The 18,166-nt window shown below is 37.3% G+C and overlaps 1 long non-coding RNA gene across 1 annotated transcript; it reads right to left on the bottom strand.

Moving 5' to 3' along the window:
* Positions 1-9,116: 9,116 nt before the first annotated feature.
* On the bottom strand, positions 9,117-12,113 carry LOC132847987 (uncharacterized). The gene is made up of 3 exons (XR_009648690.1): positions 12,029-12,113; positions 11,566-11,721; positions 9,117-9,180 (listed from the first exon to the last, which is right to left on the bottom strand). It is a non-coding gene; the product is annotated as an uncharacterized LOC132847987 (long non-coding RNA).
* Positions 12,114-18,166: the final 6,053 nt, after the last annotated feature.

The raw sequence follows: 18,166 nt of genomic DNA, 5'->3' as shown, positions 1-18,166 counted from the left end.
ACGCGAGGCATCAGCTTGATAGATGGTTTACTACGCTGCGTCCAAAACTGCCGCCTAAGCACTACTTCGCCTAATTATTGGAAGGAAGTTAGCGGTTTAGGACACAGCTGAAAGAAGCAGGTATGAGTAACTATTGTGGCAGAAAATAAATCACAATTACAATTACAACTAAAATGTTTGACTGTTACAGTTGAGGAAAATTAGTGTAGAGGCCTGTGATGTGAAGTACTGAAGCACTTCTGCAATTTCAACACATCACTAGTTTCTCACACTGCTCTACTGTGATCTTGCACCACTCCTCTTCCAGTCACTTTCACAGTTGGATGACTGTAGTGGGTGTTTTTTTGGTCAGGTTTCTGATAATCATTTCATTCACCCTGTCACAAGTCCCAACGCCTGTTGCAGAAAGCATCCCTAAAATCATGAGATTTTGTGTGCATGGAGGAGGAAGTGTCATGGTCGGGGGGGGAAAACATCTTTTACATCTGATGCAAAGAGTAGGTGAACAACATTTTGATGAACTGAGATAACTTAGTAGAAGGAGATAATTAGCATCTACTAACTAGAAGTCTAGTTTACTGGTGACTATGAAATCATGTTTCTTGGTCACTATAATATGTTTAGTTACAGAGTCCTCAGGTGATGGTAATAACTGCATAGTAATTAATCTTCTGGCTAATATGGGTGTGTAGTGAAGCGATAAACAAACAACTTGTGTAAACATGCATGGAATGTGTATTAGTGTCATATGAAGGAGACACAGGCAATGCCTTTAGTGAATCCATTACTGCTGGAGGCATTGAGAATGTCTAAAATTATAGATGTGATATTGATAAACTCAAGAAAAAGAAAAAAGAAAGAAAGAAGGAAAGAAAGTGTTTAAAGAAAGAAAGTTCCTTTAGGGGAAGGCTGACATGGGGCAAGTCCTTGTGCTACCTCTACAGGAAGATCGTGGAGTCCATGTGCCATTCTCCAAGCACATACTCCTTCCAGTGCCTTCCATGATGTAACCCACGATGCACGAGTACACTGCCACATCAGTAAGCTGGAACACAGACCAACGGACCACTCCATTAGCCATGTGGAAAGGAAGGCCGCAGGACACCCCTGTGTAGGGTCAAGATAGATTGGGTCAGCCAGTTAGAGAGAGAGTGAAATGGTCAATCTGTGAGGCCTTAAGAGGGATTCATGATCAGCTGGGTTTGTGTAAATATGTCAGACCGCATCACTGCAGGTTAATAACCTCACTTGCCTTTGTGCATTAGCTAATTATGAAAACTTTCATGAAGTGGAGTGCACTGTGCTGAAGCAGAGTTAACACTAAACCACAGAACTGTGGTCTTCTATTACCAGAATTTGATACCCCGCTTTACAATCAAGAATCAGGTCATTCTTTGTAAGCAGTGCTTTTCTGTCCCTGAACAGATCCATCTAATGTTAGAGTTGCGGCTATCTAGTGTTTCACCAATGTGACCCATTTCTTTTCATTTCACTATATTTTACATTTTATGATTTTTTGTCTGTCATTGTCCAGCACTCAAAATCAACAAAATACACAAATGTTAAGTAAAACAGGAACATGATTCCTTCAAACGAGACACCAAAAGGTTTCTAAAAACTTTCAAAGATAGGAGCACATCTAGCATCAAAACACTGCATTTCATTCCATAATCTAGGCGCATAACAAGAAAAGGCAGTTTTACCAAAGTCAGAGTATGATCTAGGGACAGTTAAAAGTAATTTAAAGGATGATCTAGTTTTATATCTACCAGAACAATAAGATAAGAGACTACAGATATACAAAGGCAGTTTACCTATTAGAGCTTTGGCAATAAACATCAACATATGCATTTTTCTCCTCTGATACAAGGAGGACAAGCCAACCAAATCAAACAAAGTACAATGATGGGTACGTGTAGGAGCATTAGTCACAAATCGTATTGCAGCATGGTATATACAATCTGATCACCGTAGTCCAGCACAGAAAGTAAACAACTTTGAATAATTCTCTTTTTTGCTTCAAAAGGAAGACATTTCTTTAAACAAACAAACAAAAAAGAAACCCCAATTTGGGTCTGAGCTTTTTTGAAAGATTTTCAATATGAATATTAAAACCCAACCTTTCATCAAGCCATATACCCAGGTATTTATAGGTATTTACTCTTTCTACACAACTTCCAAAGTTAAAATGGGTGGAATCACAAGTTTGTTACGAGAGCGGGTAAACAGCATATATTTAATTTTCTTAATATTTAAAACCAATTTTAAATTTAACAGTGATTATTGCAATACCTGGAAGGAATCTTGTAACAACTCTATGGCTTTTTTCATAGACTGTGCAGCCGTATAAATAATTGTATCATCAACGTATAAGTGCAGTTTAGCTGTAGTTATATCATGACCTAAATCATTTATGTAGATTGAAAATAAAATTGGTGCTAAAATTGATCCCTGAGGAACACCTTTCTTAATTTCTAGTTTTTTTAAGTGAAATTTTCGACTGAGACACACTGCGTTCTTTCAGAATTTTTAAACCAATTTATACTCATTTTACTAAAACCTAGGCAGCTGAGTCTGTTTAATAGAATTTAGTGATCTACAGAATCAAAAGCTTTAGAGAGATCAACAAATAAAGCAGCACAGTTATTTTTATTATCCAAAGAAATAATAATATTATTTGTGACGAGTGTTGCCGCTGTTACAGTACTATGGGCTGACCTAAAACCTGATTGAAACTCATTTCAAATATTATTTTCTGTTATAAACTGTTTAATCTGATCATTTACAAGAGACTCAAAAACTTTTGCCATAACTGATAACCTTGAAATAGGACGATAGTTATCTAATTCATTGGGGTCACCCCCTTTTAACAAGGGAAGAACCATAGCTGATTTCCATGCAAAAAGAATTACTTTTGAATTTAAACTTAAATTAAAAACAGAAGTGATAGGTTCTGCTATAAGATCTGCTGCACTTTTAAAAAAAACAAGGTTCTATATTATCATGCCCTGTTGCCTTTTTACAATATAATTTAGTAGGGCTTTATGAACTTGTGCTACTAAAACAGGATTAAATGTAAAAAGCTGAGTGGAGCGGTATGTTTCAGCTTCAACATTCCCTTTTCTTATACCGTTCGTTAAATGACGAGTCAGGGACTGAACCTGCAGCAATGAAATAATTATTAAAAACCTCAACAATATTTTCTTTCCCTTTTATAATTTTCCTTTACTTTTAAATAATCAGGTAAACTCATTTTTTACCAGTTTTATACAATTATTTCTTAGTGTCCTGTAATGTACCCAGTCCAGATGGTTATTTGTTTTCTTTGCTTTAACCCAAAAGGAGCATGTTTTAAAAGGAGCATGTTTATCACATATACTTAAAAAGGTACATTTAAAATACTCCCATGCTAAATCAACATCGGGTATCAATGAAACCACATGTAAATCACTATCATAAATATCTTGTACAAAAGCTTGCTCATTAAAAAGTTTAAAATGACGTCTTAAAATAATACGTGGTTTGATTGCCACCAATTCAAAGAAATCTGACTTACTAACAGAGTACAAACAGGTACAGTTCCACTTAGACTTAACATAAACTGCAACTCCACCACCTTTTTTGTGCAATCTTATCTAAAGACATTATATCCCTCGTTGTGCATCATGGAGTTTGTAATGGATTTATTTAACCATGTCTCAGAGAGAACCATAATGTCAGAGTTTGTTGATTCAGCCCATTTTCTTATAAAGTCCATTTTATTTACCAGACTACGAACGTTAAGGTGGAAGAAACGCAAACCATCACTAGACTTAAACTCATCAGGAGTTTGAAGCTGCACCCACTCTGGGCCTGGATTAGGGTAGATATTACCCGAAAATTAAAAGCAGAAGAACAAACCAGTTTTTCTCACAGAGCCAGTAGTCAAACGATCACTGCAGATGGATGTTGCATAAGGAGACAGCTTTCCATTACCATAAGCCCACAGACATTGCAGTCCTTTTGGTCTACCTCTCAAAATGTACAAAATGTTCACCCCCTGTGAATAAGGTGAATCTCGAGAACTCAGGTCCTCATGGCAGTATCTCCGTCAACCAACTCAAAAGAAGTCACTGTGTTCGGAATGGTCCAAAAACACTGCACATAACCAGCTCCCCCTACAAAACAACAAGATACCAATACAGACACTACATTTTTCCTGTGATTTTCAGGACCAGTTCAAATCTGACCACCGTCCAGCTGCCAAAAAACATATCTTTGTCAGCTGAAGCTTAAATCTTATTTTTTATAAGCTAAAGCTTATAGCTGAGTTTCTCTACTAGCTTTGCAGCTTTACTAGCTTGCTGCTGTAGCTTAAAAATAACTTGATAATATGGTTAGCATCAGTAAGTCTGAAAGCTGTACTGTACCAGTACTTACTGTACCTACTGTTCAACCTGATAGTAAAGATGGATTAGCGGATTAATGGTTTAGCCTGTGGTTTGATGGTTAGAATAATATGCGGTTCGGTTCGTCTCATTGATCTTTTCAGCATGTTCTTATTGTGCAAGTTGATATTTTATTTTAGTTCTTACGTGAACTGCAATAATTCAACTGACATTTTTTCCCTTTGTTAGGGTTTTAAAAAAGTAAACATATAAATGTTTCAACCAGAAAACTCCCGCAACAATACGACAAAAAATTTCAATTTTTTTTTTAAAGTAAAATATCAGTTTTTACTTGTATTATATCAAATCCAGCATAACATGTCATTACTGTAAACAAACATTATAGCAACACAGTAAAGACAGCTCGGTTGCCTGTAGGTTGCAATGCAAATGCTTACTTTTCACACTATATAAATATCTTATAGTATTTTTCTTTATTAAATTAATTTACTCTTCCATATCAGTTTCCTTTTGATGTATTATAAGACAATCTTCCCATGTTCCACTCATACACCCTTCTAAGCAGAATTAAACAGCAGAATTTTTCAGTATAACTCTGAGCCATAAAGCTTATGATCCACTTCAGCCACTCTGATGAATTTTGCTGATAGCACGGTTAACCTTTTCATCCTATTTACTATTTTCATACATGTTATTTGTTTAGGTTAAATACTTCTTGTACCATAGATCTATTAAACCAATTCATTCCTTGTAACCCAAAATGCACCACATACAAAGAATGACCCAATTATTATCCGCATGTGTAATAGAGGATAATATGTGTAAAAAAGTAGTGCCGACAAAAACAGTCCGCATCTTCCCTAACCAAAAAACGTGGATTAATAGCGATGTTCAAGCGGACTTGTCAGTGCGGACATCTGCTTTTAAATCCGGGAACCCTGATGATTGCAAACAAACCAGTTACGATCTCAGGAAATCTATCAAAGCCGCAAAAAGACAATATAAAAACAAAGTTGAAGAACAATTCAACACCAACGATGCAAGAAGCATGTGGCAGGGCATCAATACCATCTCAAATTTTAAAGGGAATAAACCAGCTACTGTGAACATTGCCGCCTCTCTACCGGATGAGCTTAATAACTTTTATGCTCGTTTCGAGGCTCACTACACCACCCACACAGAGAGCGCTCCCACGGCCGCTGCAGAAGATGTTAGTGCACTCTCCATCTCTGTCGCAGATGTAACCCGATCCTTCCGATGGGTAAACATCCGCAAGGCTGTGGGTCCTGATGGCATCCCAGGCCACACACAGCTCCGTCATCGTCAAATTCGCTGACGACACAACGGCGATAGGTCTGATCAATGACAACGATGAGACGGCCTACAAAGAAGAGGTGAGCACTCTGACTAAATGGTGTCAGGAGAACCACCTCTCACTAAACATTGACAAGACCAAGGAGCTTGTGGTGGATTTCAGGAGACAGAGTTGAGCACACAAACTCATCACCATCTAAAAGGCACCTGTGGACCGGGTGAGCAGCTTCAAGTTTCTCGGCGTCAACATCAGTGAGGATCTCACCTCGTCCATTCACACCGACGGAGTGCTGAAGAAAGCACATCAAAGCCTCTTCTTCCTGAGACAGCTGAGGAAGTGTGGAATGAGCCCCAGCATCCTCAGAACATTCTACACCTGCACTATAGAGAGCATCCTGATGGGGCTGCATCACTGCCTGGTTTGGAAACAGCACAGCTGGCAACCGTAAAGCTCTGAAAAGGGTCGTGCAAACTGCCAGCCACATTGTTGGAGGTGAGCTTCCCTCCCTCCAGGACATAGGGACATCCCTACACCGGACGGTGTATAAGGAAAGCCCAGAGGATCATCAGTGACTCCAGCCACCCGTCCCACAGACTGCTCTCTCTCCTTCCCTCGGGAAGACGTTGTCGGAACTTAGAGCCCGCCTCCAAGCTGACATACATTTTGCACAACATCGATTTTTCACAAAATCAACATTACTAATTAGTCATGACTAATTAACAGTCATAACTAATACACCCTACAGCATACTTCTACAATATGGTATGCCACACACTGTACTTTAACTTCAACAGTTCAACACTGGACTATACATACACACTGCATTTAATACAATAGTCTATCTGTTACCACTGGATACCATCCAATGCACATCCATGACATTTCTGTATCCGTACAATCTGTTGCACCTTAGCGTATTTTATATATATATATATATATATATATATATATATATATATATATATATATATATATATATATATATATATATTTGATGTGACAATAAAAGTGACTTGTTTTGAGTGTGCTACATACATGGTTGTTTTCATGATCATTAGCGCAGGCCAATGTGGCTGGAAATACAGGTGGTGTTCTAATAAATACAGTAGTAAGAGCTGTGCGTTGATCAAGTCAGTAGTGTGTACAGCTGATATCAGGAATACACTTTATATCTTCTTATTCATGTTTGTGGATGTTCACTTACATGTGAGTGTCTGTTCTGACCATAAATTTGGTCTGGTGTTTCATTTGTTTTGCAGGATTTATTTTAATCTCGTGGAAAAAACTTTGTATTTAGTGCCATGATAATAATTGCTATCAAGTTGAATATATATAAGTGTTTATGAACCTGTGTTGCTTCTAACTTTTTTTTCCATTAGCTTTTCTTTTAATTTAGTTTGATGCTCTGTTCTCTTTCTCTTTTAAAAACTTTGTTAACAAAACAGGCATGCAACAACATGTCAACGACAACTCAAGTTCACACCATGCACGTACATTCACATGCTGTGCAAATGAAATAGCTTCATCACACATCACAGCGACTCTGAAAAAGCACACAAGCTTGGAAGAGTGGGAAGTTTGACTAAACAACATGCGAAGGAAAAGGAAGAGTTTTTACCCAAAGCAAAAAATATTTCCATTTAAAAAAGAAAAAAAAAAAAATCAAAAAACAAACAAGACACAAAACCAACCGAACAAACAAAACCCCCACAAGCTCATACTATGATCACTGAAGACTGAAGATCACTTAATGCTAGAAGCGCTGCTTTAGAGCAGAATTTCAGTATTTCACTACACAGTATTGATAAGAGGTACAAAAAGAATGCTTCAAAAAAAACCTAACATTTTCCATCATGTTCACAGCACTATATCCAATAAGGCTCCTTGGTTGCTTCTCTGACTAAAGTCCTCTTTACCCGGTCACTGATATTTAGTAGAAGGTCTCTTCTAAGCAGAATCATGGTTGTGCCATATCATTCCATTGTTTTTAAAACAAATTTAATGATGTTCCGTGTGATGTTAATCTGTATAAACAGGATTAGGTTTAGTTTATCTGTAGGCCAAAAGCTGTGTTGTAATGCTGTGACACAAACATCAATATAACGGCTGATTATAAGACTCTGTAATCAGTAGACACTGTGTAAGTCTAAGTACTCAATACAAGGGCAAAGAAAGATAATGAAAATAAAAGTGAGATTCAGAACCTCAGATTCAGCTAAGAGTTTCAGTTGTAAGGCAACATCTGTTATATATCGAAGGCAAAGATTCTGTGCAAAGCTGATTGACTCACGTTTTCAAGTCAAGCCAGATTTCATGTCGAGCCATTTCGACTTGACTTGAAATGGAGACATGAACTCATCTATGAAACATGGCGTGTGTATATCCTTGTCTCTGCTTAGTGTTGTTTGGTAACGTTTGTTTCTCTCTGATTCTGTTAATCATTGTGAAACTGACGATTTCTTTAGAAGTGCACTTATGTGGTAAAAATCCCCTAATTACTATCTGTAATAAATATGAGAAAAAAAGAAAAAGAATGGAAATAAAACTGTTAGCTTTTGTTGATTTGAGTTTTTTCTTATTTTGTTAAGAGAGTAAATAAAAGGAACAGTTATTAGATGCAGTGTAGTAATAGTGCTAAGAGATGTTTACTTACTCTCACAAACTGCCCTGATTGGAGTCCAGGTCTGGTCACTCCTGCAGGTTATGATGGCAGTGCTTTGGCCATGATACCCTTTGACCTGCTGACCTTTAGGACAGTTGATTGGCACTGTCTGGCCCACCAGGAATAATGTGGTGTTAACATCGTTCCCTGTCAATCCAGGCAGTGCAGGGCATGACTAGGCTGAAGAGGAAGCAAGGTTATTATTGTATTAAAATATTGTTGTTTGTTGTAGTTCATCGAATGTCAGTGTGGTAATTTGATTACAAATATATGTCACATTGCTCTGGTATGACTCAAAGAAACAGCATTCTCCACAATGGGTGGAGGGCCACATGAAGTCGCTGAAAATAACATTTAAAGCAAAACAGATATTATATACCTAAAATACACAACTATCATTCATTACAGAGACTTTATTGTGGCAAATACAAGGTTATTCATAAATAAAAATAAATATTAACATATAAATACTAGTATATTAATTTGACTATGATCAAGAAAGGATCTGAGAGTTGGATTTGAATGACTAAGCTACGATTAACTAACTAACTGACAGTGTCCATCATTTAAGTCCAAATAATATGAATTTCTGTAGCTAATATTAGATAACTGAAAAGGAGTTTTTGGCTTCACCTTTGAATCTCTGTTACAAATCCAGCCATTTATAGACATTAGAAAACCATATCCAATCATCTCATATGGAGAGATATTAAGAGAGATATTGTCTATGATAAACACATCACAGACTCACCGACACATTCAGGCTGACTGCCACTCCATGTTCTGTCTCCCTGACAGATCTGAACACCATGACCCTAAGATGAATTGATAAAAGACAACAAAGATATTAAAAAGGAGGTAGAACTGATATAGAGTAGTCGAGTGTACTATAAAACACTCTCCTGCATTTTATATTATAACACCTTTGTACTGCATCTCTTAAATAAACCCTGGATACAGTATTAATAGTACCAACTGTCCTCTGTCAAGCTTGTAAATGATTTAACTTTGTAAACGCACCCATGCGCATAACCGTGTTGGAATAGAAACATGACAACAATCATAAATAACAGTTCATTATTTCTGATTACATCAGAAATAGGATAAAGTGAATGGGAAAATTTTGGAGTAAAAGTGATAAGAAGTTGTCCTTACAGATATAGCCATAACAACAGCCATATAAAGGGTAGCTAAATAACATAAAAATGGGTTTGCTCTTTTCATATAATCCTTTTAACTACTCAACTACATCCTACTAAGCCTACTTATTTAAATTCACTTACAATTATTCATTCAAAGTGGTGCTTGAAAGTTTGTGAACCCTGAGACACAAAATATTATACTCCATCATGTAATCCTAATGGCTAATTATTGTCTAGATATTAGTAAGATACAGGGCTGAAAGCCATTATCCTCCACCGTTTTTTTACTGAAGCCAGTCGCAACATTTTGGAAACAGCGAGACCCTGTGGATATAAAAAGAATTACAGATATATGTGCAAATTGCCACTCTAAACACACAGATCTGTAATAACTGCCTACTGACTACTTGCTAGGGTTGCAAAATTTCCGGAAACTTTCCATGGGAACTTAATCTGGGGAATTTTGGGAATATTAAAAATTGGAAGCTTTTATGGGAATTTATGGAAATTTACGGGAATTTACATGAATTTATGGAAATTATTTAGAAATATAGGGAAATATATATAAACAATATCATATACAAAGATAAATAAACATTTTGTTTGGTCATAAGCAGACATGCATGCAGGGTAATACAAATTTTAAAAATGACATATTGACTGATTTAATTGTAAGTAGAGCTTTAACTGATTCTTTCATTGAGTAACACAAAAGCATAATAAACATAATAAAATTAATAATTGTAATAAACATATTTCCCTATGATTGCTGTAAAATGAAAGCACCCCCCATCCTTGCCCTTCTAAAAAAGTCCCAATCAAAATGTAAAATGAAACATTTTTTCTCAAGCTTATTAGGTCTCTGCTTCTGTGGTAGTCAAGGCCTGGAAAATGGAGGTGAATCCCACCTTAAGTGATATATGGAGGATTTTTTTATTTCAGGGGGTTGTGAGTGTGTGTGTGTGTGGGGGGGGGGGGTGTCCATCAAATTATCTGTGCATGTGGTAACACTCCTACCTAAGAGTTAGTAAGGTAGTTATTAAGTTTAGGTATTGGGTACAGTTAAGAATGTAGAATAAGGTAATGCAGAATAAGGCATTAATATGTGCTTAATAAGTACTAATAAATCGCCAATATTCTATTAATATTCATGCTAAGAAACAACTAGTTAAATGACCCTAAAATAAAGTGTTACTGTGCATGTTATGGAAGAATGCAAGTAAATGCAGGGGGTTTGGCCTCAATGGCCCTCCAGTAAGCAGTGTGCTGTGTGCAAGTGACCGAGGATTGCAGGGTAAAAGTCAACTTAAATTGCATTAAATCTTGTTGTTTTAAACAAAATTATGCTGCAAGATTTTTTTTAACTACATTTAAGTTCCTTGTTATAGGCAACTCTGCATTTTTTTTTTAATTCCCAGTTTATTTCCATATATTCCCATTAATGCCTATATATTCCCGTTAATTCCCATGGAAAGTTTCCAGCCTTGAAAATTGCCAGAATTTTGCAACCCTACTACTTTCCCATATTTATTTATTTATTTGTTTAGGCTGGTTAATTCTATGTATTGATTTCTCCAACTAACTCTTTGCAGTCTATTGTTTGTTTAATCCCCTTACAGATTTCAAACAACTCAAGTAATTTACAGGATGAAGGAAATATGCCATAAATATCATACAATGGTGTTTTTTGGTACCGATGGAAGTGCCACACTGACTAAACAAGGTGAGCGTTTATAGACACCATAAAGATTCCCTCGCCACGATGTCTGCCTAATGAGTCTGCTATATGCTATAAAAAAATGCAGCACCTGTAAGAGGTTAACAGTTAATGTATCTTACAGCATGAAACATATGGTATTTTAGGGAAACACTAAAACTGGGCTGAAACTACATAGTTAGTTAGTGTTGAACTACAATTATTGACATATTTAATTAGTTGGTTTATTAATAGAATGATTTAGTTTCTATTATATGAATTATTACAACTGTTATTCAGAGAAACCTATTAACTAAATCTATTAAAAACAGATTTGCATTATATAAATTATAAAATCTTACCTGTAGTTCAAACCCTGGCACACAGGTGTAGACAGTCATGTCCCCATAATTGTAGTTGTCTCCTTTAATATTACCATGGAGAATGGGGAGGGGCTTTTCACAGATGACAGGAAAACATGAGCTGGAGGAGAATGATGGAGACCATCTGCCAAAGAGCTAGATCAAATAAAAATTAATAAACATCTATCATCTGTCCATTAATTCTACAATGATATCATACTTCACATTCTGACAGTGCTGCTCCCTCAAGATAAAATCCTGGCATACAGGATATTGTGGCAGTGCCAAAGTATATTTGGTTAGCATTTAATTTAATTTAATTTAATAGCATTAATTTGTTACATTAACATTAGTCACAATGTATTAGTGCTTAATTTGATTGTTTACTCATGTCGGATAATCAATAGGTTATAAGACCTTAATGTAAAGGAATTGAACGTTACATTTTTACATATGAGCTTACACATGCACGTTCTGGATTTCTCTCCTATTATGGAGTCTCGGAGCACCTGAGTTAGCTTACTCGTCCGGAAAGGGATGTGTTCTCTAAAAACAGAAATAAATCGAAAGGTTTGAAGGTTCAAATCACAGCACTTGCATCAGATGTTTAGACTGGAAACTGTGTATGTTAATTCCTTTAATTAGCAAGACAGCAAATCCTTGGTAGGACAAGGGGATAAAATGAGCTATACACAGTTACATTATTCACACTTTAATGTTTAGTTCATTCAAAGTATTGAATCTTGTGGACACACCTTGTCTTGTAGAGCTCAAAAAAGGTCACATATGGGCGCAGGGCAGAATGCTGTCTCAGACGTGTAAACACATCCTGCGCTGTAAGGTAAAAAAAATAATAAATAAAAAAATTATTTGGTGATTATTTAACAAATTTGTAAGGAGAGTGAAACATTTTCAAATCACCTGCCAGGGCATAGATTCCTTTAGGGCTGTTCTGAACCTTCCCTGAAAATTCTCCACCCATTGTCGGTAAGGCCACCATTTCCATGGATCGTCACCACATCTATATCTTTCTTCGCCATTTCTGAGGAAATGCGGTCAGAAAAAAAAAAAAAAAAAAAACACACATAGGGCGAGGCAGTTGCGGGGAGCAAGGCACACGACGAGGCAGGTGGGGGGATCAAGGCACGCGGCGAAGCAGGTGGGGGGATCAAGGCACGCGGCGAGGCAGGAGGGGGGAGCGAGGCAGGAGGGGGGAGCAAGGCACGCGGCGAAGCAGGTGGGGGGATCAAGGCACGCGGCGAGGCAGGAGGGGGGAGCAAGGCACGCGGCGAGGCAGGTGGGGGGGATCAAGGCATGCGGCGAGGCAGGAGGGGGGAGCAAGGCACGCGGTGAGGCAGGAGCAAGGCACACGGTGAGGCAGGTGATTGGCGCATGTGGTGTACAACAAAAAAAAGGCACACCACAAGGCAGGTGGGGGGAGCAAGGCACACAGCGAGGCAGGTGATTTACCAGAGCTCATGGCGATCTGAAAGGGACACCAAAAAAAATGCAGTACTGTCTTTATATCCTACTTTAATATTTTTACAGCTGTTGCTGCAATGTTTTTTTGTTACTCAGTGACAAAAGATGATAAAAATCTGTAAACTATTTTTTTAAAAATATATTAACGGTTCTTTAATCGACATTATTTCAAATATCAGAAAGTAAGTTCCTAAATGAACAGCCAAAGTATATTTGGTTAGCATTTAAACAAATGAACCATATGCATTATATGGTTCATTTGTTACATTAACATTAGCCACAATGTATTAGTGCTTAATTCGATTGTTTACTCATGTCGGATAATCAGTAGGCTATAAGACCTTAATGTAAAGGAATTGAACTTTACATTTTTACATATGAACTAGGTCTAATTACTATGCACCTTCTGGATTTCTCTCCTATTATGGAGTCTCGAAGCACCTGAGCGAGCTTACTCGTCCGGAAAGGGATGTGTTCTCTCTTCTGCCCAAGGGATCGAAGGCATTCCTGGGAATCGGATACATTCACATAGTATCAGCAATAAGACACAGCAGGACCCTAACATTGTATAATAGTTTATAATAATAATGACTTGGCTCACTACAAAGCTTAATCAGAACCGAATGAACTTTATTTATTTATTTTTTTTGGGGGGGGGGGGATATTCTGATCAAAAACAAAATTCCCATGCAATTCTATACATTAATATATTATTCGTAGTACTTTGCATTACAGCACAGCAGGAAATGACACATTTGGTGCCTAGATGTGCTTACTGGAAAACCATACAGTGCCCTCAATGCTAGAAGACTGCGATTTATCTTTGACATAGTCTGCCAGTCATCGCTGCTGACATCTGTGGCCCGCTCATCCCCTGCCAGGTCCACCAGCGAGAACTTCCCATGAAGCAGGTTATTCCGCCTTAAGATAACCTGCAGGACGGCGTGGGAATGGGAAGAGTGGGCATTTGCAAATGTCTGGCAAGATTTTCTAGAACAGAGGTGAAAACAAGTCATCCAATTAATTGACATTTATCCAGTTACACACAACTTTAATATTTTTACAGCTGCTGCTGCAATGTTTTTTGTTACTCAGTGACAAACATTTTTAAACATTTTTTTTAAAATATATTAACAGTCCTTTAATTGACTTTAATTGAAGTGGATTGTCTTGCGCTAAATTCCTGTCCTCAGACGAGCACCAGAACTAGCGGGGGTCAAGATTATTTCTTTGAGCCCAGTGTTTTGAAGACATTCACTTCATTAGTGCTTAATTCGATTGTTTACTCATGTCGGATAATCAGTAGGTTATAAGACCTTAATGTAAAGGAATTGAAATTTACATTTTTACATATGAGCCAGGTCTAATTTTTTGCATAGCCACATACTAAACAAAGATCAGTCATACTAAAAAGATTGGTTAATTAATAAACTGTACCCCACTGAGGACTGAAGGCAACAATTAATTGTGTTTGGTCCCTTTTCTGCTTTCCTCCCAACTGCTCTCTAGCAAAGACAATACAACTGATAGGATCCACATATTCTGCAATAAAGAAAACATAAAAAGAAGCAATTAGTAAACTGCAAAGTTCCATTTACAAACCAAATATACATATTTTGCATTCTTATTACTTTCACTCATTTGATGATAAAACAAACGAGGCTAAACATAAGAATCTGTGTGTTTTACATTATTTGCTGCACCCAGAATAAGATTACGCACACAAACGTGATGAACGAAACAGCAATCAACATAGATGATTTTCTTTGGCATCATCATAAACAAACAGGCTTTGTGGTCCAAACTTAACTTCCGGTAGACTAGAGAGCAGTATAATAATAGAGTAGATTATTTCCACATGTTCAGATCTGATGCACTATTATTTATTATTATTGCACCGGACACGAGCGACACAACAAAATATAATATTATATATAATTCTGGAGCTCAGACCGTATTGGCACTATATTCATATTCTTTTTGTCACAGGGCTTTTTGTCATTTTTTCAGTAACTTAGTTTCAGTAGTAACTACTACTCCAGGTCTCTTTATACATTTTGTTGTGTATATACTGTATATTATATTATATTATGTCTCTATTATTTTATATATTTGCATTTCTTTCTCTTTGCTGCTGTAACAAAGACATTTCCCCATTGTGGGACAAATAAAGGTATATCTTATCTTATCTCTTACTTGTCGTTATCCCAAATATTTGATTGATGCACGGTGATAAACAACACACTCGCTTCACAGCAACGTGCCTGTATAATATTCTATATATTCAGTTAGTGAACACACAGCACACATTCGTGTCTCATGAATGTGAGAATTCAGCATTACCTGTAGGCAGCTGTCTCTGTACAGAAACAATGACTGACAGTGCAAAGCATTAAGGCTTCTGATCATCTGTAGGCAGCTTTGTTCTGTAATAACTCAAATTTTCTCACTACAGCATTTAGCATTTCAATACAGATTTTACTAGATATCCTGATTCCACTTTGCATTTCAATTCAAGTCAAGAAGCTTTTATTGTCATTTCAACCATATATAGCTGTTGCAGTACATAGTGAAATGAGACGTTTCTCCAGGATCATAGTGCTATGTAAAAGCAAAGACAGAGCTATAAGGACTTAGTAAGTAAGTCTTAGCCACATAAAGTGCAACTGTGCAACCTGGTGCAAACAGTGCAGGACAAGACAGAAAAGACAGTGCAGGACAAAAGACAGTGCAGGTTACAAGACAAAACAAAAAATACACAAAATACAATAAACAGAAAGAGCGCGCGCCGACCAGTGTGAATACTGTATGTTCAACAATATTGCGTGCAGTAATACTAGAATGAACACAGTTTCATAGCAGCAGGTCCCTGAGATAATGTATAGGATTGTGCAAAACAGCAAACGACTGAAATGTTGGACAGTATGTGCAAAGAGCAAAAAAGTGTGCAAAACATTTGAAATACTGTATGTATGTAGGCAGAATTTTGGGACACCCTGACACTAACCTTACATCTATCATCTATCATATATATATATATATATACACAAAACGAAGCTGTCTGCAGCTGAGATGAATTTTCAGAGTAATTTCACACTGTATATTATAGAGCTGGTGTAAAATGTAGAGCCATCATCACCACTCACACTTACATTTAAATCCTCAAAATCTTAAAATTATAACAAAGCTCCCTTTTACTCCCCTGTAGAGAGTCCAGTCCACGACTCCATGAGTGCAAGCTGGCTGGTCGTGACCGGTTTAAACCAGCATGTGCAGGCAAAAGCCCGCGCAAAAAAGTGTTCACGTTTTTAATTTTGTTAATTAATGTCTTGCGTGAAACTTTCGTAATTTAAGAAATCACTGTACAATCATACAAAATGTAATGAAATAAAACCATATCACCATATTTATGTAAAACAGAGATTTTAAGATGTCGTTAGGCTAAAAAAAAATCATCATAGACTCGACTTTTCCGCACCAAAATGTACAGAATTAAATGATAACTCGATTGTTCAGTGTTAACACGATTACCAAATACGTAAAAAAAAAAAAAAAAACTAAACAAAATGCATTTTCAACTAAAACTTACCTGTTGAAGAAAATGAAGCAGACCTTGGTGATGATCGCTGGTATCTTCTTTTTCGCGCATGCGCAGATTACCTAGAGTCATCTTAAAGTTTACTTGATTCTCTAAAAGGTATATATGGCTGTCAAGTATCACGCATTAAGCGTGACAATCACTCATTTCGGTCTTTTTTCACGCTCTCATCGTATTTCTCACGCAGAAAAACTTACTATTTATCATATATTTAATATGCCGCAGCACCCAAAATGTATCAGTCCGCACCGCTGTCTCTATGGAACCGGACAGGAATCAAGCGCGTCTCCCCTAGAGCTCTTAGTCGAGCCTGACACTTATCAGCCAATCAAAAAAAAGAGGCTACACAATAGCCAATCAGAAAATAGCACTATTGTATCCGGGTAAGATTTAACGCAACAAGCAATGAAAAAAAAAACATATTCATTAGAGAGGGTATTTTCGATGGTCGGTTTGAACAAAACCTCAACACGAAACAGCTTGTCTCTGGACGGGACATTGTCCTCAATCATGACCCTAAAAATGTCTGGGCTTGAGCTGAACTGTTTTAAATGGGAGCAACATTACAAATGATAAAGGAGTCCAAAAAGGCAACAAACACTTACAATAAACAACACCAGTCATAATCTCTCTCTCTCTCTCTCTCTCTCTCTCTCTCTGTCTCTCTCTCTCTCTCTCTCTCTCTCTCACACACACACACACACACACACACACACACACAGGGTGGTTGGAGATGTCACTCTTGCCTGTCTTCAAAACTTGAGAGCCCTGGGTACACAAGTACTTTATTAATTCGTTTAAATTTGTTAAAGAATCATAAGTAAAATTTACTTTACTGTTGGATGTTTAGTTCATTCATTCATTCATCTTCTACCGCTTATCCGAACTACCTCGGGTCACAGGGAGCCTGTGCCTATCTCAGGCGTCATCGGGCATCAAGGCAGGATACACCCTGGACGGAGTGCCAACCCATCGCAGGGCACACACACTCTCATTCACTCACGCAATCACACACTACGGACAATTTTCCAGAGATGCCAATCAACCTACCATGCATGTCTTTGGACCAGGGGAGGAAACCGGAGTACCCGGAGTAAACCCCCAAGGCACGGGGAGAACATGCAAACTCCACACACACAAGGCGGAGGCGGTAATCGAACCCCCAACCCTGGAGGTGTGAGGCGAACGTGCTAACCACTAAGCCACCGTGCCCCCGGATGTTTAGTTTGCAAGTCTAAATTAAGTAGATATATAGATTTTACTTAATATTCTAAATTTTTCACTTTAACAAAATTATTATTTGCAAAAATTACATTTTTTTGTTCTTGTTTTTTTTTTTTTTTTTTTTATATTTACTTAGCCTTACAATCATTTTTTACAGTGTACGACCTGATCAGGATAAAGTGGGCAGCTGGAAATGAATGAATTATTCTAAAAGGTTTCTGCAAGCTAACTGGGCTAAACTGAACGCCACAATGTGTGTGTGTGTGTGTGTGTGTGTGTGTGTGTGTGTGTGTGTGT

The sequence above is a fragment of the Tachysurus vachellii genome, chromosome 7 (assembly GCF_030014155.1).
Source record: "Tachysurus vachellii isolate PV-2020 chromosome 7, HZAU_Pvac_v1, whole genome shotgun sequence".
Classification (NCBI taxonomy): Eukaryota; Metazoa; Chordata; class Actinopteri; order Siluriformes; family Bagridae; genus Tachysurus; species Tachysurus vachellii.
This window is presented reverse-complemented; position numbering and strand designations above follow the sequence as displayed.